This window comes from Siphateles boraxobius, unplaced genomic scaffold (assembly GCF_051911475.1).
Source record: "Siphateles boraxobius isolate OS27281-9 unplaced genomic scaffold, OSU_SipBor_1 17, whole genome shotgun sequence".
Classification (NCBI taxonomy): domain Eukaryota; kingdom Metazoa; phylum Chordata; class Actinopteri; order Cypriniformes; family Leuciscidae; genus Siphateles; species Siphateles boraxobius.
In genome coordinates this window covers 8,940,128-8,963,355 of record NW_027508777.1, presented here as the reverse complement: position 1 = coordinate 8,963,355, position 23,228 = coordinate 8,940,128, and positions in this window count along the sequence as shown.

Genomic DNA, 23,228 nt, shown 5'->3' with positions numbered 1-23,228 from the left:
ATAATTAATATTTAGACTTTATAAATTCACTATTTTAACATTTACAATAACATTTAGTCAAAAATCGTCTATTGAAGTGGCAATTAAGTCACATTGGCTCCTGAAGTTCCAAATGTCTCTATCTACATCAGAATGAGCGTGTGTAGATTAAATGATATGAAAAACATGGCCTATTGTATAAGTAGGCTGTAATAGCACTGTTGTCCACTAGATGGAGCAGCAGCATTAGACATTTTTTTTTATCTTTTTTTATCAGCTTTCAGCATTGGCTAACAAACAAATGCTTAAAGCATTTTCTTTAATTAGTTTTATATTATTGCATTGCAAAGAAATATGTGAAATGCTCATATACCATTAAAACAGATTTTCACAATAACATATCCCAAAAATGTGTGTGTGTGTGTGTGTGTGTGTGTGTGTGTGTGTGTGTGTGTGTGTGTGTGTGTGTGTGTGTGTGTGTGTGTGTGTGTGTGTGTGTGTAAGCATGCATTATGGAGTTAACATGAAAAAAATGGTTTGCTTCACTGGAGAATACTGGAGAAACAAAGTAGTTGAAAATGAAAGTGAGCCAATAAGTGGTCTTCTACTGCCCTCTGCTGGCCACTCTTCTTATTAATTGTCTTTTTTTGTATATAGACACTATAAAATTTCTTAAATAACAATTACTATTATAACACATTCATATTTTGTCAGAGTTTATCACTTCAATTGTTCTTATGCTTCATATAATTGCTATCAACGTGGTAAATCATGGTAAATAACGCCAGAAACATGGTAAATCATAGTAAAAAAGGTAAATCATGCTAGAATCCTGGTAAATTATTCTAGAATGTGCTATATCATGGTAAATCATCATATAACATGGTATATCAAGGTAAACTATGGAAAATCATGTAAGATTCATGGTAAATCATACTGGAACATGGTAAATCATGGAAAATCACACTGAAATGTAGTATATCATGGTAAATCATGCTTGCTACATAAAACTTAATGTCTTTTGATGCTTTTGTGCTTAACGGCCTGAAAGGCCTTAACTGCTTGAACACCGCTAAATGCTGCTTGCAGCTTTAATTAGGTGTTCAAGCACGAAGTGCTGAAAACCTATTGTAATTGTACTGATTTTTATTATTATTATTATTATTTTCCCCTAAAACGCATCGTGCAGCCCAAACCGTAAGTGCTAGAGACTTGAAACTTTGGCATAAGGTAGTACAAAAATCGAGGAGAGGTTATCAAAGTATGAGGCTGATTGGCCCATAGGTGGCGCTATAGCGCAAAAAACAAAAAAAATGCACTCTTTTGCTTAAATCTCAATAACCCTTTGTCGCAGCCTCAAGTGTCTTATATCATTGGAATCCTTGGCTCAAGCCGAACAAAAAAGGCCTCAAGGATTTCATTTCCGGTATGCAAATTCTTTCGCTATTTCCGGTTTTGTCTGAAACCTACTTTTGCGAACTAGTCCCTGGTTTTTCGTCCGATTGGAACCAAACCAGTGCAGAAAGATTCTCTGGACACTGAATATCAATAATTATCGAAAAAAAGTTGAAATTTCGATTCACGGTCGCTAGGGGGTGCCCAAACGTTCGAAGGAGGCGGAGCTAATTTTACTAAAGTGGGTATAACTCGTGAACGAAACGAAATATTTTCACCAAACTTGGTACACATATGTATGAGCTCAATCTGAGGTCACAGTAAAAAAACCGCGTCGATCTAACACTAGGTGGCGCTATAACATTAAAAAAACATAAAAGGGGGTGTGGCCACCTGACCGTTAGTCCGATTGACTTGAAAATTGGTATGCAGTGTCTTGGTCCAAGGTGCCATGTATGTGTAAAAGGATATTGGCGTATCTAAAAAAACATGGCCGCCATCGGCCAATGAAGTTTGAGCACCTGTGAGACGAGGTTAACGGAGGCCGATCGGAACGAAACTCTATGGGCATGTTCGACTCATGGCCCAAGAGGTCTGTAAGAGTTTTGAAAGAAATCGGCCACTAGTTGGCGCTAACGAGTTTTACGGCTCTGTAATCACGTGGTGTTGCACACATCCCCACAAAATGCATATCATTTGATAGATCTCCTCATGATGAACAACTTTGCCTCTAGAACCATTGCTGTCAATCAAACCATTCATTAAATATTCACGAATATGTTAAAAACCTACTTTTGCGAACTAGTCCCTGGTTTTTTGCCCGATCGGAATCAGACCAGTCTAGGACAATTCTCTGGACTCTCTAGATCAATAATTATTGAAAAAAAGTTGAACTTTTTTATTTTTCTTATGGTATTAAAGGGTTATTTAGAAAAGGGGCGTGACAAAATGCACCCAAAAGCCTATAAATCATAAATAAAAACCATACCATGGTGAAGAAGCATGCAACGTTTCATGGAGATTGGACAATAGGTGGCGCTATAACTGTTGAAAAGCTTTAAACCCATGTATTTCCTATGGTAAATTGCCTGTATTGGCTGTAAATGGTCTTTTCCATCTATGATCGTATAATTTTCATATCTTAATGTTTAAAACCAGTGCAGTACAATTATCTGGACTCTCTAGATAAATAATTATCAGAAAAGGTATAATTACTTCATTTGGATGGCTATAATAGAGTGTAAATCGGATGGCTATAACAGCTTGGATGGCTATAACAGCCAATAAGTGGTATTTTACTGCCCCCTGCTGTCATTTCATCATACTACTCTCTAATATTTTTATATATAATTGATATTTAGACTTTATTAAATCATTATTTTAACATTTACAATCACATTTTGTCAAAATTCATCTATTGCTCTGTACTCTCTAGAAGAATAATTATAGGAAAATGTATAACTTCTTCATTTGGATGACTATAATAGGGTCACTTCAATATGTAGCCTTGACCGAAAGCCAATATCTTTTCAATAAATGCTCATAGCTTCTTAAAAAAAGGTCAAGAACAGCTATAACAGCTTGAAAAAGGCTAACAGCCAATAAGTGGTATTTTACTGCCCCTGCTGTTTAAAAAAAGTCATTTTGTCACACTGCTCAACTATAATTAATATTTAGACTTTATAAATTCACTATTTTAACATTTACAATAACATTTAGTCAAAAATCGTCTATTGAAGTGACAATTGAGTCACATTGGCTCCTGAAGTTCCAAATGTCTCTATCTACATCAGAATGAGCATGTGTAGATTAAATTATATGAAAAAAATGGCCTATTGTATAAGTAGGCTGTAATAGCACTGTTGTCCACTAGATGGAGCATCAGCATTAGACATTTTATTATCTTTTTTTATCAGCTTTCAGCATTGGCTAACAAACAAATGCTTAAAGCATTTTCTTTAATTAGTTTTATATTATTACATTGCAAAGAAATATGTGAAATGCTCATATACCATTAAAACAGATTTTCACAATAACATATCCCAAAAGTGTGTGTGTGTGTGTGTGTGTGTGTGTGTGTGTGTGTGTGTGTGTGTGTGTGTGTGTGTGTGTGTGTGTGTGTAAGCATGCATTATGGAGTTAACATGAAAAAAATGGTTTGCTTCACTGGAGAATACTGGAGAAACAAAGTAGTTGAAAATGAAAGTGAGCCAATAAGTGGTCTTCTACTGCCCTCTGCTGGCCACTCTTCTTATTAATAGTCTTTTCACATTTGCTTTGCATTCATATGTATATAGACACTATAAAATCACTTATATAACAATTACTATTATAACACATTCATATTTTGTCAGAGTTTATCACTTCAATTGTTCTTATGCTTCATATAATTGCTATCAACGTGGTAAATCATGGTAAATAACGCCAGAAACATGGTAAATCATAGTAAAAAAGGTAAATCATGCTAGAATCCTTGTAAATTATTCTAGAATGTGCTATATCATGGTAAATCATCATATAACATGGTATATCAAGGTAAACTATGGAAAATCATGTTAGATTCATGGTAAATCATACTGGAACATGGTAAATCATGAAAAATCACACTGAAATGTAGTATATCATGGTAAATCATGCTTGCTACATAAAACTTAATGTCTTTTGATGCTTTTGTGCTTAACGGCCTGAAAGGCCTTAACTGCTTGAACACCGCTAAATGCTGCTTGCAGCTTTAATTATTATTATTATTATTATTATTCTCCGCTAAAACGCATCGTGCAGCCCAAACCGTAAGTGCTGGAGAGCTGAAACTTTGTCAGATGGTAGTACAAAAATCGAGGAGAGGTTATCAAATTATGAGCCCGATTGGCCCATAGGTGGCGCTATAGCAACCAATTGCGCGAAACTGCTCATAACTCCTAGACCGTATGTTGTAGACTCAAGTGTCTTATATCACTGGAAAGCTGGAAACCTGAAGTAAAAAATGTATATCTCCGATTTCATTTCCGCCATGACAGATTTTCCGCCATTTTGAATTTTGTCGAAAAACTACTTTTGCGAACTAGTCCCTGGTTTTTCGCCCGATCGGAACCAAACCAGTGCCAAAATGCTCTCTGGAGTCTGAATATCAATAATTATCAAAAAAAAGTTGAAATTTTGATTAACTGTTGCTAAAGGGCGCAAAATGAATGTTGTGGGCGGAGCCTATTTTACTAAAATGGCTATAACTCAAGAAGTAAATGAGATAGCTTCACCAAACTCGGTACACATGTGAATGAGTTTATTTTGAGGTCACAGTAAAAAAATTGCGTCGATCTAACACTAGGTGGCGCTATAACATTAAAAAAACATAAAAGGGGGTGTGGCCACCTGACCGTTAGTCCGATTGACCTGAAAATTGGTATGCAGTGTCTTGGTCCAAGGCCCCATGTATGTGTAAAAGGATATTGGCGTATCTCAAAAAACATGGCCGCCATCGGCCAATAAAGTTTGAGCACCTGTGAGACGAGGTTAACGGAGGCCAATCGGTACGAAACTCAATGGGCATGTTCAACTCATGGCCCAAGAGGTCTGTAAGAGTTTTGAAAGAAATCGGCCACTAGTTGGCGCTAACGAGTTTTACGGCTCTGTAATCACGTGGTGTTGCACACATCCCCACAAAAGGCATATCATTTGATAGATCTCCTCGTGATGAACAACTTTGCCTCTAGAACCATTGCTGTCAATCAAACCGTTCATTAAATATTCACGAATATGTTAAAAACCTACTTTTGCGAACTAGTCCCTGGTTTTTCGCCCGATTGGAACCAGACCAGTCTTGGACAATTCTCTGGACTCTCTAGATCAATAATTATCAAAAAAAAGTTGAAATTTGGCATTTGGTTGGCTATAACAGGGTCATTTATAAAATGGGCGTGGCAAAATATAGTCAAAAGCCTATAAATCCTATACGAAAACTCAGAACTTCACAAAAATTGGTGAGCATATGTGACATAACATCATTAACAAGCATGCAAAATGTTATGGAGATCGGACAATAGGTGGCGCTATAACTGTTAAAAAGCTTTAAAACCATATATTTCCTATGGTAAATTGCCTGTATTGGCTGTAAATGGTATTTTCCATCTATTGTGTCAGTGGTTAAATTAATGCTAAATAAAACTTAATGTCTTTTGATGCTTTTGTGCTTAACGGCCTTAAAGGCCTTAACTGCTTGAACACCGCTAAATGCTGCTTGCAGCTTTAATTAGGTGTTCAAGCACGAAGTGCTGAAAACCTATTGTAATTGTACTGATTTTTATTATTATTATTATTATTTTCCCCTAAAACGCATCGTGCAGCCCAAACCGTAAGTGCTAGAGACTTGAAACTTTGGCATAAGGTAGTACAAAAATCGAGGAGAGGTTATCAAAGTATGAGGCCGATTGGCCCATAGGTGGCGCTATAGCGCAAAAAACAAAAAAAATGCACTCTTTTGCTTAAATCTCAATAACCCTTTGTCGCAGCCTCAAGTGTCTTATATCATTGGAATCCTTGGCTCAAGCCGAACAAAAAAGGCCTCAAGGATTTCATTTCCGGTATGCAAATTTTTTCGCTATTTCCGGTTTTGTCTAAAACCTACTTTTGCAAACTAGTCCCTGGTTTTTCGTCCGATTGGAACCAAACCAGTGCAGAAAGATTCTCTGGACACTGAATATAAATAATTATCGAAAAAACGTTGAAATTTCGATTCACGGTCGCTAGGGGGTGCCCAAACGTTCGAAGGAGGCGGAGCTAATTTTACTAAAATGGGTATAACTCGTGAACGAAACGAAATATTTTCACCAAACTTGGTACACATATGTATGAGCTCAATCTGAGGTCACAGTAAAAAAATCGCGTCGATCTAACACTAGGTGGCGCTATAACATTAAAAAAACATAAAAGGGGGTGTGGCCACCTGACCGTTAGTCCGATTGACTTGAAAATTGGTATGCAGTGTCTTGGTCCAAGGTGCCATGTATGTGTAAAAGGATATTGGCGTATCTAAAAAAACATGGCCGCCATCGGCCAATGAAGTTTGAGCACCTGTGAGACGAGGTTAACGGAGGCCGATCGGAACGAAACTCTATGGGCATGTTCGACTCATGGCCCAAGAGGTCTGTAAGAGTTTTGAAAGAAATCGGCCACTAGTTGGCGCTAACGAGTTTTACGGCTCTGTAATCACGTGGTGTTGCACACATCCCCACAAAATGCATATCATTTGATAGATCTCCTCATGATGAACAACTTTGCCTCTAGAACCATTGCTGTCAATCAAACCATTCATTAAATATTCACGAATATGTTAAAAACCTACTTTTGCGAACTAGTCCCTGGTTTTTTGCCCGATCGGAATCAGACCAGTCTAGGACAATTCTCTGGACTCTCTAGATCAATAATTATTGAAAAAAAGTTGAACGTTTTTATTTTTCTTATGGTATTAAAGGGTCATTTACAAAAGGGGCGTGACAAAATGCACCCAAAAGCCTATAAATCATAAATAAAAACTCAGAACTTCACAAAAATTGATGAGCATATGTGTCATACCATGGTGAAGAAGCATGCAACGTTTCATGGAGATTGGACAATAGGTGGCGCTATAACTGTTTAAAAGCTTTAAACCCATGTATTTCCTATGGTAAATTGCCTGTATTGGCTGTAAATGGTCTTTTCCATCTATGATCGTATAATTTTCATATCTTAATGTTTAAAACCAGTGCAGTTCAATTATCTGGACTCTCTAGATCAATAATTATCAGAAAAGGTATAATTACTTCATTTGGATGGCTATAATAGAGTGTAAATCGGATGGCTATAACAGCTATAACAGCTTGGATGGCTATAACAGCCAATAAGTGGTATTTTACTGCACCCTGCTGTCATTTCATCATACTACTCTCTAATATTTTTATATATAATTGATATTTAGACTTTATTAAATCATTATTTTAACATTTACAATCACATTTTGTCAAAATGCATCTATTGCTCTGTACTCTCTACAACAATAATTATAGGAAAATGTATAACTTCTTCATTTGGATGACTATAATAGGGTCACTTCAATATGTAGCCTTGACCGAAAGCCAATATCTTTTCAATAAATGCTCATAGCTTCTTAAAAAAAGGTCAAGAACAGATAAAACGGCTTGAAAAAAGGCTAACAGCCAATAAGTGGTATTTTACTGCCCCCTGCTGTTTAAAAAAAGTCATTTTGTCACACTACTCAACTATAATTAATATTTAGACTTTATAAATTCACTATTTTAACATTTACAATAACATTTAGTCAAAAATCGTCTATTGAAGTGACAATTGAGTCACATTGGCTCCTGAAGTTCCAAATGTCTCTATCTACATCAGAATGAGCGTGTGTAGATTAAATGATATGAAAAACATGGCCTATTGTATAAGTAGGCTGTAATAGCACTGTTGTCCACTAGATGGAGTAGCAGCATTAGACATTTTTAATCTTTTTTTATCAGCTTTCAGCATTGGCTAACAAACAAATGCTTAAAGCATTTTCTTTAATTAGTTTTATATTATTACATTGCAAAGAAATATGTGAAATGCTCATATACCATTAAAACAGATTTTCACAATAACATTTCCCAAAAGTGTGTGTGTGTGTGTGTGTGTGTGTGTGTGTGTGTGTGTGTGTGTGTGTGTGTGTGTGTGTGTGTGTGTGTGTGTGTGTGTGTGTGTAAGCATGCATTATGGAGTTAACATGAAAAAAATGGTTTGCTTCACTGGAGAATACTGGAGAAACAAAGTAGTTGAAAATGAAAGTGAGCCAATAAGTGGTCTTCTACTGCCCTCTGCTGGCCACTCTTCTTATTAATTGTCTTTTTTTGTATAATGACACTATAAAATCACTTAAATAACAATTACTATTATAACACATTCATATTTTGTCAGAGTTTATCACTTCAATTGTTCTTATGCTTCATATAATTGCTATCAACGTGGTAAATCATGGTAAATAACGCCAGAAACATGGTAAATCATAGTAAAAAAGGTAAATCATGCTAGAATCCTTGTAAATTATTCTAGAATGTGCTATATCATGGTAAATCATCATATAACATGGTATATCAAGGTAAACTATGGAAAATCATGTAAGATTCATGGTAAATCATACTGGAACATGGTAAATCATGAAAAATCACACTGAAATGTAGTATATCATGGTAAATCATGCTTGCTACATAAAACTTAATGTCTTTTGATGCTTTTGTGCTTAACGGCCTGAAAGGCCTTAACTGCTTGAACACCGCTAAATGCTGCTTGTTATTATTATTATTTTCCCCTAAAACGCATCGTGCAGCCCAAACCGTAAGTGCTGGAGCTCTGAAACTTTGTCATATGGTAGTACAAAAATCGAGGAGAGGTTCAGAGAGTATGACCCCGATTGGCCTATAGGTGGCGCTACAGCAATCAATTGCGCGTAACTGCTCATAACTCCTAAACCGTAAGGCGTAGAGTCAAGTGTCTTATATCATTGGAAAGCTGGACTCTTAACTTAAAAAACGTATATCTCCGATTTCATTTCCGCCATGATAGATTTTCCGCCATTTTGAATTTTGTTAAAAAACGACTTTTGCGAACTAGTCCCTGGTTTTTTGCCCGATCGGAACCAAACCAGTGTAGAAATGTTCTCTGGAGTCTGAATATCAATAATCATTGAAAAAAAGTTGAATTTTCGATTTCCGGTTGCTAAGGGGCGCAAAATGAACGTTGTGGGAGGAGCCTATTTTACTAAAATGGCTATAACTCGAGAAGTAAATGAGATATCTTCACCAAACTTGACACACATGTGTATGAGGACAGTCTGGGGTCACAGTAAAAAAACCGCGTCGATCTAACACTAGGTGGCGCTATAACATTAAAAAAACATAAAAGGGGGTGTGGCCACCTGACCGTTAGTCCGATTGACCTGAAAATTGGTATGCAGTGTCTTGGTCCAAGGCCCCATGTATGTGTAAAAGGATATTGGCGTATCTCAAAAAACATGGCCGCCATCGGCCAATGAAGTTTGAGCACCTGTGAGACGAGGTTAACGGAGGCCAAACGGAACGAAACTCAATGGGCATGTTCGACTCATGGCCCAAGAGGTCTGTAAGAGTTTTGAAAGAAATCGGCCACTAGTTGGCGCTAACGAGTTTTACGGCTCTGTAATCACGTGGTGTTGTACACATCCCCAAAAAATGCATATCATTTGATAGATCTCCTCATGATGAACAACTTTGCCTCTAGAACCATTGCTGTCAATCAAACCGTTCATTAAATATTCACGAATATGTTAAAAACCTACTTTTGCGAACTAGTCCCTGGTTTTTCGCCCGATCGGAACCAGACCAGTCTAGGACAATTCTCTGGACTCTCTAGATCAATAATTATCGAAAAAAAGTTGAACTTTTTTATTTTTTGCATGGTATTAAAGGGTTATTTAGAAAAGGGGCGTGACAAAATGCACCCAAAAGCCTATAAATCCTAAAGGAAAACTCAGAACTTCACAAAAATGGATGAGCATATGTGTCATAACAGGCTGAAGAAGCATGCAAAGTTTCATGGAGATCGGACAATAGGTGGCGCTATAACTGTTGAAAAGCTTTAAAACCATACATTTCCTATGGTAAATTGCCTGTATTGGCTGTAAATGGTCTTTTCCATCTATTATCGTATAATTTTCATATCTTAATGTTTAAAACCAGTGCAGTACAATTATCTGGACTCTCTAGATCAATAATTATCAGAAAAGGTATAATTACTTCAGTTGGATGGCTATAATAGAGTGTAAATCGGATGGCTATAACAGATATAACAGCTTGGATGGCTATAACAGCCAATAAGTGGTATTTTACTGCCCCCTGCTGTCATTTCATCATACTACTCTCTAATATTTTTATATATAATTGATATTTAGACTTTATTAAATCATTATTTTAACATTTACAATCACATTTTGTCAAAATTCATCTATTGCTCTGTACTCTCTAGAACAATAATTATAGGAAAATGTATAACTTCTTCATTTGGATGACTATAATAGGGTCACTTCAATATGTAGCCTTGACCGAAAGCCAATATCTTTTCAATAAATGCTCATAGCTTCTTAAAAAAAGGTCAAGAACAGCTATAACAGCTTGAAAAAGGCTAACAGCCAATAAGTAGTATTTTACTGCCCCCTGCTGTTTAAAAAAAGTCATTTTGTCACACTACTCAACTATAATTAATATTTAGACTTTATAAATTCACTATTTTAACATTTACAATAACATTTAGTCAAAAATCGTCTATTGAAGTGACAATTGAGTCACATTGGCTCCTGAAGTTCCAAATGTCTCTATCTACATCAGAATGAGCGTGTGTAAATTAAATGATATGAAAAACATGGCCTATTGTATAAGTAGGCTGTAATAGCACTGTTGTCCACTAGATGGAGCAGCAGCATTAGACATTTTTAATCTTTTTTTATCAGCTTTCAGCGTTGGCTAACAAACAAATGCTTAAAGCATTTTCTTTAATTAGTTTTATATTATTACATTGCAAAGAAATATGTGAAATGCTCATATACCATTAAAACAGATTTTCACAATAACATATCCCAAAAATGTGTGTGTGTGTGTGTGTGTGTGTGTGTGTGTGTGTGTGTGTGTGTGTGTGTGTGTGTGTGTGTGTGTGTGTGTGTGTGTGTGTGTGTTTGTGTGTGTAAGCATGCATTATGGAGTTAACATGAAAAAAATGGTTTGCTTCAGTGGAGAATACTGGAGAAACAAAGTAGTTGAAAATGAAAGTGAGCCAATAAGTGGTCTTCTACTGCCCTCTGCTGGCCACTCTTCTTATTAATAGTCTTTTTTTGTATATAGACACTATAAAATCACTTATATAACAATTACTCTTATAACACATTCATATTTTGTCAGAGTTTATCACTTCAATTGTTCTTATGCTTCATATAATTGCTATCAACGTGGTAAATCATGGTAAATAATGCCAGAAACATGGTAAATCATAGTAAAAAAGGTAAATCATGCTAGAATCCTGGTAAATTATTCTTGAATGGGCTATATCATGGTAAATCATCATATAACATGGTATATCAAGGTAAACTATGGAAAATCATGTTAGATTCATGGTAAATCATACTGGAACATGGTAAATCATGAAAAATCACACTGAAATGTAGTATATCATGGTTAATCATGCTTGCTACATAAAACTTAATGTCTTTTGATGCTTTTGTGCTTAACGGCCTTAAAGGCCTTAACTGCTTGAACACCGCTAAATGCTGCTAGCAGCTTTAATTATTATTATTATTATTATTTTTCTTCTGCCGTAAAACGCATTGTGCAGCCCAAACCGTAAGGGCTAGAGAGCTGAAACTTTGTCAGATGGTAGTACAAAAATCGAGGAGAGGTTCAGAGATTATGACCCCGATTGGCCAATAGGTGGCGCTACAGCGATCAATTGCGCGAAACTGCTCATAACTCCTAGACCGTATGTCGTAGACTCAAGTGTCTTATATCATTGGAAAGCTGGACTCCTGACGAACAAAACGTATATCTCCGGTTTCATTTCCGCCATGATAGATTTTCCGCCATTTTGAATTTTGTCGAAAAACTACTTTTGCGAACTAGTCCCTGGTTTTTCGCCCGATCGGAACCAAACCAGTGCCAAAATGTTCTCTGGAGTCTGAATATCAATAATTATCAAAAAAAAGTTGAAATTTTGATTAACTGTCGCTAGAGGGCGCAAAATGAATGTTGTGGGCGGAGCCTATTTTACTAAAATGGCTATAACTCAAGAAGTAAATTAGATAGCTTCACCAAACTCGGTACACATGTGAATGAGTTGATTTTGAGGTCACAGTAAAAAAACCGCGTCGATCTAACACTAGATGGCGCTATAACATTAAAAAAACATAAAAGGGGGTGTGGCCACCTGACCGTTAGTCCGATTGACCTGAAAATTGGTATGCAGTGTCTTGGTCCAAGGCCCCATGTATGTGTAAAAGGATATTGGCGTATCTCAAAAAACATGGCCGCCATCGGCCAATAAATTTGAGCACCTGTGAGACGAGGTTAACGGAGGCCAATCGGAACGAAACTCAATGGGCATGTTCGACTCATGGCCCAAGAGGTCTGTAAGAGTTTTGAAAGAAATCGGCCACTAGTTGGCGCTAACGAGTTTTACGGCTCTGTAATCACGTGGTGTTACACACATCCCCACAAAATGCATATCATTTGATAGATCTCCTCATGATGAACAACTTTGCCTCTAGAACCATTGCTGTCAATCAAACCGTTCATTAAATATTCACGAATATGTTAAAAACCTACTTTTGCGAACTAGTCCCTGGTTTTTCGCCCGATCGGAACCAGACCAGTCTAGGACAATTCTCTGGACTCTCTAGATCAATAATCATTGAAAAAAAGTTGAACTTTGTCCTTTGGTTTGCTATAACAGGGTCATTTAGAAAATGGGCGTGACAAAATACACTCAAAAGCCTATAAATCATAAATAAAAACTCAGAACTTCACAAAAATTGGTGAGCATATGTGACATAACATCATTAACAAGCATGCAAAATGTTATGGAGATCGGACAATAGGTGGCGCTATAACTGTTAAAAAGCTTTAAAACCATATATGTCCTATGGTAAATTGCCTGTATTGGCTGTAAATGGTCTTTTCCATCTATTATGTCAGTGGTTAAATTAATGCTAAATAAAACTTAATGTCTTTTGATGCTTTTGTGCTTAACGGCCTTAAAGGCCTTAACTGCTTGAACACCGCTAAATGCTGCTTGCAGCTTTAATTATTATTATTATTATTATTCTTCCGCCGTAAAACGCATCGTGCAGCCCAAACCGTAAGTGCTAGAGACTTGAAACTTTGTCAGATGGTAGTACAAAAATCGAGGAGAGCTTATCAAATTATAAGCCCAATTGTCCCATAGGTGGCGCTATAGCAACCAAAAGCGCGAAACTGGTCATAACTCCTAGACCGTAAGTCGTAGAGTCAAGTGTCTTATATCATTGGAAAGCTGGACTCTTGACTTAAAAAACGTATATCTCCGATTTCATTTCCGGTATGGAAATTTTTCCGCTATTTCCGGTTTTGTCCAAAACCTACTTTTGCAAACTAGTCCCTGGTTTTTCGCTTGATCGGAACCAAACTAGTGCAGAAATGTTCTCTGGAGTCTGACTATCAATAATTATTGAAGAAAAGTCGAAATTTTGATTTCCGGTCGCTAGGGGGTGCAAAATAAACGTTGTGGGAGGAGCCTATTTTACTAAAATGACTATAACTCGTGAACAAAATGAGATATTTTTACCAATCTCACTACACATATGTATGAGCTCAATCCGAGGTCATAGTAAAAAAATCGCGTCGATTGAGCTCTAGGTGGCGCTATAACATGAAAAAAACATATGGCCACCTAGTGGTTAGTCCGATTGACTTGAAAATTGGTATGCAGTGTCTTGGTCCAAGGCCCCATGTATGTGTATGAGGACATTGGCGTATCTCAAAAAACATGGCCGCCATTGGCCAATTAAGTATAAGACAAGGTTAACGAAGGCCAATCAGAACGAAACTCAATGGGCATGTTCGACTCATGGCCCAAGAGGTCTGTAAGAGTTTTGAAAGAAATCGGCCACTAGTTGGCGCTAACGAGTTTTACGGCTCTGTAATCACGTGGTGTTGCACATATTGCCACAACATGCATATCATATGATAGATCTCCTCATGCTGAACAACTTTGCCTCTAGAAACATTGCTGTCAATCAAATCGTTCATTAAATATTCATGAATATGTTAAAAACCTACTTTTGCGAACTAGTCCCTGGTTTTTCGCCCGATCAGAACCAGACCAGTCTAGGTCAATTCTCTGGACTCTCTAGATCAATAATTATCAAAAAAAAGTTGAACTTTGCCCTTTGGTTTGCTATAACATGATCATTTATAAAAAGGGGCTTGTCAAAACACACTCAAAAGCCTATAAATCATTAAAAAAAACTCAGATCTTCACAAAAATTGGTGAGCATATGTGACATAACATCATGAACAAGCATGAAAAGTTTTATGGAGATCGGACAATAGGTGGCGCTATAACAGTTGAAAAGGTTTAAAACCATGTGTTTCCTATGGTAAATTGCTTGCATTGGCTGTAAATGGTCTTTTCCATCTATGGTCGTATAATTTTCATATCATAATGTTCAAAATCAGTGCAGTACAATTCTCTGGACTCTCTAGATCAATAATTATCAAAAAAAAGTTGAACTTTGCCATTTGGTTCATTATAACAGGTTCATTTATAAAAAGGGGCGTGTCAAAACACACTCAAAAGTCTATAAATCAAAAATAAAAAGTCAGAACTTCACAAAAATTGGTGAGCATATGTGCCATAACATCATGAACAGGCATGCAAAGTTTTATGGAGATCGGACAATAGGTGGCGCTATAACTGTTGAAAAGCTTTAAAACCATGTATTTCCTATGGTAAATTGCCTGTATTGGCTGTAAATGGTGTGTTCCATCTATGATCATACAATATTTATATCATAATGTTCAAAATCAGGGCAGTACAATTTTCTGGACTCTCTAGATAAATAATTATCAGAAAAGTTATAACTTCTTCATTTGGATGGCTATAATAGGGTCACTTCAATATGTAGCCTTGACCAAGAAAGCCTATATCTCTTCAATGAATGCTCAGATCTTCTTAAAAACAAGTCAGAACACGTGACTCTAAATAAGATAAGAAATAATGCATCTATAACAGTTAAAAAGGTTAAAGTTATAACATAATGGCATATTAAGCCAATAAGTTGTATTCTACTGCCCCCTGCTGTTTAAAATAGTCATTTTGTCATGCTACTAACTACTAATATTCTATTATTCTTATTTAGAGTTTATAAAATCACTATTTTAACATTTACACTCACATTTTGTCAAAATTCATCTATTGAAGCATTGTGTCACAGACAAATGTTAATCCTGAATGAGACACAGTTCAGATCACTTTATCTACAACAGAATGTGTGTGTGTAGTCCCATGTTTCTGAATAAATCCTGAATAATCTGATTAATAGCTTGCAAAGACATATATTTTAATGGTCTATAAGCATTTCATATATTTTCATAATGACTTGTGTGTGTGTCTAGATATGAATGCAAAAAGACTTTATTAATAAGTAGAGTGGCCAGCAGAGGGCAGTAGAAGACCACTTATTGGCTCACTTTCATTTTAACAGCCTTGAGTTTCAACAAAATTCTGAACTAAAGCAAACCAGTTTTTCCATGTTAACTGCATTATCCATGCTTACTATAAAATCCATCATATAACAATTACTATTATAACACAATCATATTTTGTCAGAGTGTAACACTCTAGAACATGGTAAATCATGGTAAAACTATGGTGAATCATGTTAGATTCATGGTAAATCATATTAGAACATGGTAAATCATGGTAAAACTATGGTAAATCATGCTAGATTCATGGTAAATCATACCAGAGCGTGGTAAATCATGTTAAACGATGGTAAATTATGCTACAACAGGGTAAATCATGTAAAGCATACTAGAACATTGTGAATCATGCTAGATTCATGGTAAATCATACTAGAACATGGTAAATTATGGTAAAACTATGGTGAATCATGCTAGATTTGTGGTAAATCATACTAGAAGATGGTAAATCATGGTAAAACTATGGTAAATCATGCTAGATTCATGGTAAATCAACCCAAGACGGACTAGATGTATATCTCGGATTCCCGATTTGAGCAAAAAAAAATTTGTTATGGCCAATTTTGTCCAAAACCTACTTTTGCAAACTAGTCCCTGGTTTTTTGCCCGATCGGAACCAGATCAGTCTAGGACAATTCTCTGGACTCTCTAGATCAATAATTATCAAAAAAAAAGTTGAACTTTACCCTTTGGTTCGCGTCGATCTAACACTAGGTGGCGCTATAACATTAAAAAAACATAAAAAGGGGTGTGGCCACCTGACCGTTAGTCCGATTGACTTGAAAATTGGTATGCAGTGTCCTGGTCCAAGGTGCCATGTATGTCTATGAGGACATTGGTGTATCTCAAAAAACATGGCCGCCATTGGCCAATGACTTTGAGCACCTATTAGACAAGGTTAACGGAGGCCAATCAGAACGAAACTTGATGGGCATGTTCAACTCATGGCCCAAGAGGTCTGTAAGAGTTTTGAAAGAAATCGGCCACTAGTTGGCGCTAACGAGTTTTATGGCTCTGTAATCGCGTGGTGTAGCACACATCCCCACAAAATGCAAATCATTAGATAGACCTCCTCATGCTGAACAACTTTGCCTCTTGAACCATTGCTGTCAATCAAATCGTTCATTAAATATTCACGAATATGTTAAAAACCTACTTTTGCGAACTAGTCCCTGGTTTTTCGCCCGATCGGAACCAGACTAGTCTAGGACAATTCTCTGGACTCTCTAGATCAATAATTATCGGAAAAAAAGTTGAAATTTTGCAATTGTGTGGCTGTAACAGGGTCATTTAGAAAAGGGGCGTGGCAAAATTCACTCAAAAGCCTATAAATCATAAATAAAAACTCAGAACTTCACAAAAATTGGTGAGCATATATGACATAACATCATTAACAAGCATGCAAAATTTTATGGAGATCGGACAATAGGTGGCGCTATAACTGTTAAAAAGCTTTAAAACCATATATTTCCTATGGTAAATTGCCTGTATTGGCTGTAAATGGTGTGTTCCATCTATGATCATATAATATTTATATCACAATGTTCAAAATCAGTTCAGTACAATTCTCTGGACTCTCTAGATAAATAATCATCAGAAAAGTTATAACTTCTTCATTTGGATGGCTATAATAGGGTCACTTCAATATGAAGCCTTTACCAAGAAAGCCTATATCTCTTTAATGAATGCTCAGATCTTCTTAAAAACAAGTCAGAACATGTGACTCTAAATAAGATAAGAAATAATGCATCTATAACAGTTAAAAAGGTTAAAGTTATAACATAATGGCATATTAAGCCAATAAGTGGTATTCTACTGCCCCCTGCTGTTTAAAATAGTCATTTTGTCAAGCTACTAACTACTAATATTCTATAATTCTTATTTAGAGTTTATAAAATCACTATTTTAACATTTACACTCACATTTTGTCAAAATTCATCTATTGAAGTATTACTATTGACCATTGTGTCACGGACAAATGTTAATCCTGAATGAGACACAGTTCAGATCACTTTATCTACAACAGAATGTGTGTGTGTAGTCCCATGTTTCTGAATAAATCCTGAATAATCTGATTAATAGCTTGCAAAGACATATTTTAATGGTCTATAAGCATTTCATATATTTTCATAATGACTTGTGTGTGTGTCTAGATATGAGTCACAAAGCACCTGTGAAAACACTTTATTAATAAGTATAATGGCCAGCAAAGGGCAGTAGAAGACCACTTATTGGCTCACTCTCATTTTGACAGACTTGATTTTCACCAGTATATCATGGTAAATCATGCTAGCAATGTGACGAATCATAGTAAATCATGCTACAATCCTGATAAATCATTCTAGAATGTGGTATATCATGGTCAATCATCCTATAACATGGTAAATCAAGGTAAACTAAGATAAATCATGCTATAAACATATTAAATCATACTAGAATGTGTTCAGTTGTGGTAAATCATGCTAGAACAGGGTAAATCATGGTGAATCATACTAGAACTTGGTATACCATGGTAAACTATGGTAAATCATGCTAGATTCATGGTAAATCATGAAAATCACACTGAAATGGGGTATATCATGGTAAATCATGCTAAAATTGCCTGTATTGGCTGTAAATGGTATTTTCCATCTATTATGTCAGTGTTTAAATGTATGCTAAATAAAACTTAATGTCTTTTGGTGCTTTTGTGCTTTACGGCCTTAAAGGCCTTAACTGCTTGAACACCGCTAAATGCTGCTTGCAGCTTTAATTAGGTGTTCAAGCACGAAGTGCTGAAAACCTATTGTAATTGTAAGGATTTTTATTATTATTATTATTATTCTTCCGCCGTAAAACGCATCGTGCAGCCCAAACCGTAAGTGCTAGAGACTTGAAACTTTGTCAGATGGTAGTACAAAAATCGAGGAGAGCTTATCAAATTATAAGCCCAATTGGCCCATAGGTGGCGCTATAGCAACCAAAAGCGCGAAACTGGTCATAACTCCTAGACCGTAAGTCGTAGAGTCAAGTGTCTTATATCATTGGAAAGCTGGACTCTTGACTTAAAAAATGTATATCTCCGATTTCATTTCCTGTATGGAAATTTTTCCGCTATTTCCGGTTTTGTCCAAAACCTACTTTTGCAAACTAGTCCCTGGTTTTTCGCTTGATCGGAACCAAACCAGTGCAGAAATGTTCTCTGGAGTCTGACTATCAAAAATTATTGAAGAAAAGTTGAAATTTTGATTTCCGGTCGCTAGGGGGTGCAAAATAAACGTTGTGGGAGGAGCCTATTTTACTAAAATGGCTATAACTCGTGAACAAAATGAGATATTTTTACCAATCTCACTACACATATGTATGAGCTCAATCCGAGGTCATAGTAAAAAAATCGCGTCGATTGAGCTCTAGGTGGCGCTATAACATGAAAAAAACATATGGCCACCTAGTGGTTAGTCCGATTGACTTGAAAATTGGTATGCTGTGTCTTGGTCCAAGGCCCCATGTATGTGTATGAGGACATTGGCGTATCTCAAAAAACATGGCCGCCATTGGCCAATTAAGTATAAGACAAGGTTAACGAAGGCCAATCAGAACGAAACTCGATGGGCATGTTCGACTCATGGCCCAAGAGGTCTGTAAGAGTTTTGAAAGAAATCGGCCACTAGTTGGCGCTAACGAGTTTTACGGCTCTGTAATCACGTGGTGTTGCACACATCCCCACAAAATGCATATCATTTGATAGATCTCCTCATGATGAACAACTTTGCCTCTAGAACCATTGCTGTCAATCAAACCGTTCATTAAATATTCACGAATATGTTAAAAACCTACTTTTGCGAACTAGTCCCTGGTTTTTCGCCCGATCGGAACCAGACCAGTCTAGGACAATTCTCTGGACTCTCTAGATTAATAATTATCAAAAAAAAGTTGAAATTTGGCATTTGGTTGGCTATAACAGGGTCATTTATAAAATGGGTGTGGCAAAATATAGTCAAAAGCCTATAAATCCTATACGAAAACTCAGAACTTCACAAAAATTGGTGAGCATATGTGACATAACATCCTTAAAAAGCATTCCAAATTTTATGGAGATCGGACCATAGGTGGCGCTATAACTGTTAAAAAGCTTTGAAACAATGTATTTCCTATGGCAAATTGCCTGTATTTGCTGTAAATGGTGTTTTGCATTTATTATCATGTAATGTTCATATCATAATGTTCAAAACCAGTGCAGTACAATTCTCTGGACTCTCTAGATTAATAATTATCAGAAAAGTTATAACTTCTTCATTTGGATGGCTATAATAGGGTCACTTCAATATGAAGCCGTTACCAAGAAAGCCTATATATCTTCAATGAATGCTCAGATCTTCTTAAAAACAAGTCAGAACATGTGACTCTAAATAAGATAAGAAATAATGCATCTATAACAGTTAAAAACGTTAAAGTTATAACATAATGGCATATTAAGCCAATAAGTGGTATTCTACTGCCCCCTGCTGTTTAAAATAGTCATTTTGTCATGCTACTAACTAATATAATTCTATAATTGTTATTTAGACTTTATAAAATCACTATTTTAACATTTACACTCACATTTAGTCAAAATTCATCTATTGAAGTATTGCTACTGACTATTGTGGCACATTGAGAAATGTGAATCCTGAAGGAGACTTGCAGTAAACATTTTTTTCCATCACATAGTTCAAATGTCTGTATCTACAACAGAATGTGTGTGTGTAGTCCTATATTTCTGAATAAATGCTGAATAATCGGATTAATAGATTACAAAGACATTATGTGAAATGCTTATAGACCATTAAAGTATATTTTCATAATGACACATCCCAATAGCATTGAAAAAATCAACAACAACATTTGTCTGTGTGTGTGTGTGTGTGTGTGTGTGTGTGTGTGTGTGTGTGTGTGTGTGTGTGTGTGTAAGCATATGTCTAAATAAGATACCTGTGAAAACACTTTATTAATAAGTATAATGGCCAGCAGAGGGCAGTAGAAGACCACTTATTGGCTCAGTTTCATTTTGACAGACTTGATTTTCATCACTATTCTACACTAAAGCAAACCTGTTTTTCCATGTTAACTATTATAAGACAATCATTTTTTTGTCAGTTTATCACTTCATGGCTATTGACACTTCACATCAATGCTAGCAATGTGGTAAATCATGGTAAATCACGATAGAAACATGGTAAATCATAGTAAATAATACTATTACATGGAGTATCATGGCAAATCATGCTAGCAATGTGATGAATCATGGTAAATCATGCTACAATCCTGGTAAATCATTCTAGAATGTGGTATATTATGGTAAATCATTCTATAACATGGTAAATCATGGTAAATCATTCTATAACATGGTAAATCATGGTTAACTATGATAAATCATGCTAGAATCATATTAAATCATACTAGAATGTGTTCAATTGTGGTAAACCATGCTAGAGCAGGGTAAATCATGGTGAATCATACTAGAACTTGGTATATCATGGTAAACTATGGTAAATCATGCTAGATTCATGGTAAATCATACTGGAACATGGTAAATCATGAAAAATCACGCTAAAATTTGGTATATCATGGTAAATCATGCTAAAACAAGGTCTATTCCATCTATGATGTCAGTGTTTCATGCTTGCTACATGAAACTTAATGTCTTTTGATGCTTTTGAGCTTAACTACCTTAACTGCCTTAACTGCTTGAACACCGCTAAATGCTGCTTGCAGCTTTAATTATTAGGTGTTCAAGCACGAAGTGCTGAAAACCTATTGTAATTGTACTGATTTTTATTATTATTATTATTATTATTATTATTATTATTATTTTCCCCTAAAACGCATCGTGCAGACCAAACCGTAAGTGCTGGAGCTCTGAAACTTTGTCAGATGGTAGTACAAAAATCGAGGAGAGGTTCAGAGAGTATGACCCCGATTGGCCTATAGGTGGCGCTACAGCAATCAATTGCGCGTAACTGCTCATAACTCCTAAACCGTAAGGCGTAGACTCAAGTGTCTTATATCATTGGAAAGCTGGACTCTTAACTTAAAAAACGTATATCTCCGATTTCATTTCCGCCATGATAGATTTTCCGCCATTTTGAATTTTGTTAAATAACGACTTTTGCGAACTAGTCCCTGGTTTTTTGCCCGATCGGAACCAAACCAGTGTAGAAATGTTCTCTGGAGTCTGAATATCAATAATCATTGAAAAAAAGTTGAATTTTCGATTTTCGGTTGCTAGGGGACGCAAAATGAACGTTGTGGGAGGAGCCTATTTTACTAAAATGGATATAACTCGAGAAGTAAATGAGATATCTTCACCAAACTTGGTCCACATATTTAGGAGTTCAATTTGAGGTCACAGTAAAAAAACCGCGTCGATCTAACACTAGGTGGCGCTATAACATTAAAAAAACATAAAAGGGGGTGTGGCCACCTGACCGTTAGTCCGATTGACCTGAAAATTGGTATGCAGTGTCTTGGTCCAAGGCCCCATGTATGTGTAAAAGGATATTGGCGTATCTAAAAAAATATGGCCGCCATCGGCCAATAAAGTTTGAGCACCTGTGAGACGAGGTTAACGGAGGCCAATCGGAACGAAACTCAATGGGCATGTTCGACTCATGGCCCAAGAGGTCTGTAAGAGTTTTGAAAGAAATCGGCCACTAGTTGGCGCTAACGAGTTTTACGGCTCTGTAATCACGTGGTGTTGCACATATCCCCACAAAATGCCTATCATTTGATAGATCTCCTCATGATGAACAACTTTGCCTCTAGAACCATTGCTGTCAATCAAATCGTTCATTAAATATTCACGAATATGTTAAAAACCTACTTTTGCGAACTAGTCCCTGGTTTTTCGCCCGATCGGAACCAGACCAGTCAAGGACAATTCTCTGGACTCTCTAGATCAATAATCATTGAAAAAAAGTTGAACTTTGCCCTTTGATTCACTGTAACAGGGTCATTTAGAAGAAGGGGCGTGTCAAAACACACTCAAAAGCCTATAAATCCTAAATAAAAACTCAGAACTTCACAAAAATTAATGAGCATATGTGACATGACATCATTAACAAGCATGCAAAGTTTTATGGAGATCGGACAATAGATGGCGCTATAACAGTTGAAAAGGTTTAAAACCATGTATTTCCTATGGTAAATTGCCTGTATTGGCTGTAAATGGTGTGTTCCATCTATGATCATATAATATTTATATCACAATGTTCAAAATCAGTTCAGTACAATTCTCTGGACTCTCTAGATAAATAATCATCAGAAAAGTTATAACTTCTTCATTTGGATGGCTATAATAGGGTCACTTCAATATGAAGCCTTTACCAAGAAAGCCTATATCTCTTCAATGAATGCTCAGATCTTCTTAAAAACAAGTCAGAACATGTGACTCTAAATAAGATAAGAAATAATGCATCTATAACAGTTAAAAAGGTTAAAGTTATAACATAATGGCATATTAAGCCAATAAGTGGTATTCTACTGCCCCTGCTGTTTAAAAAAAGTCATTTTGTCACACTACTCAACTATAATTAATATTTAGACTTTATAAATTCA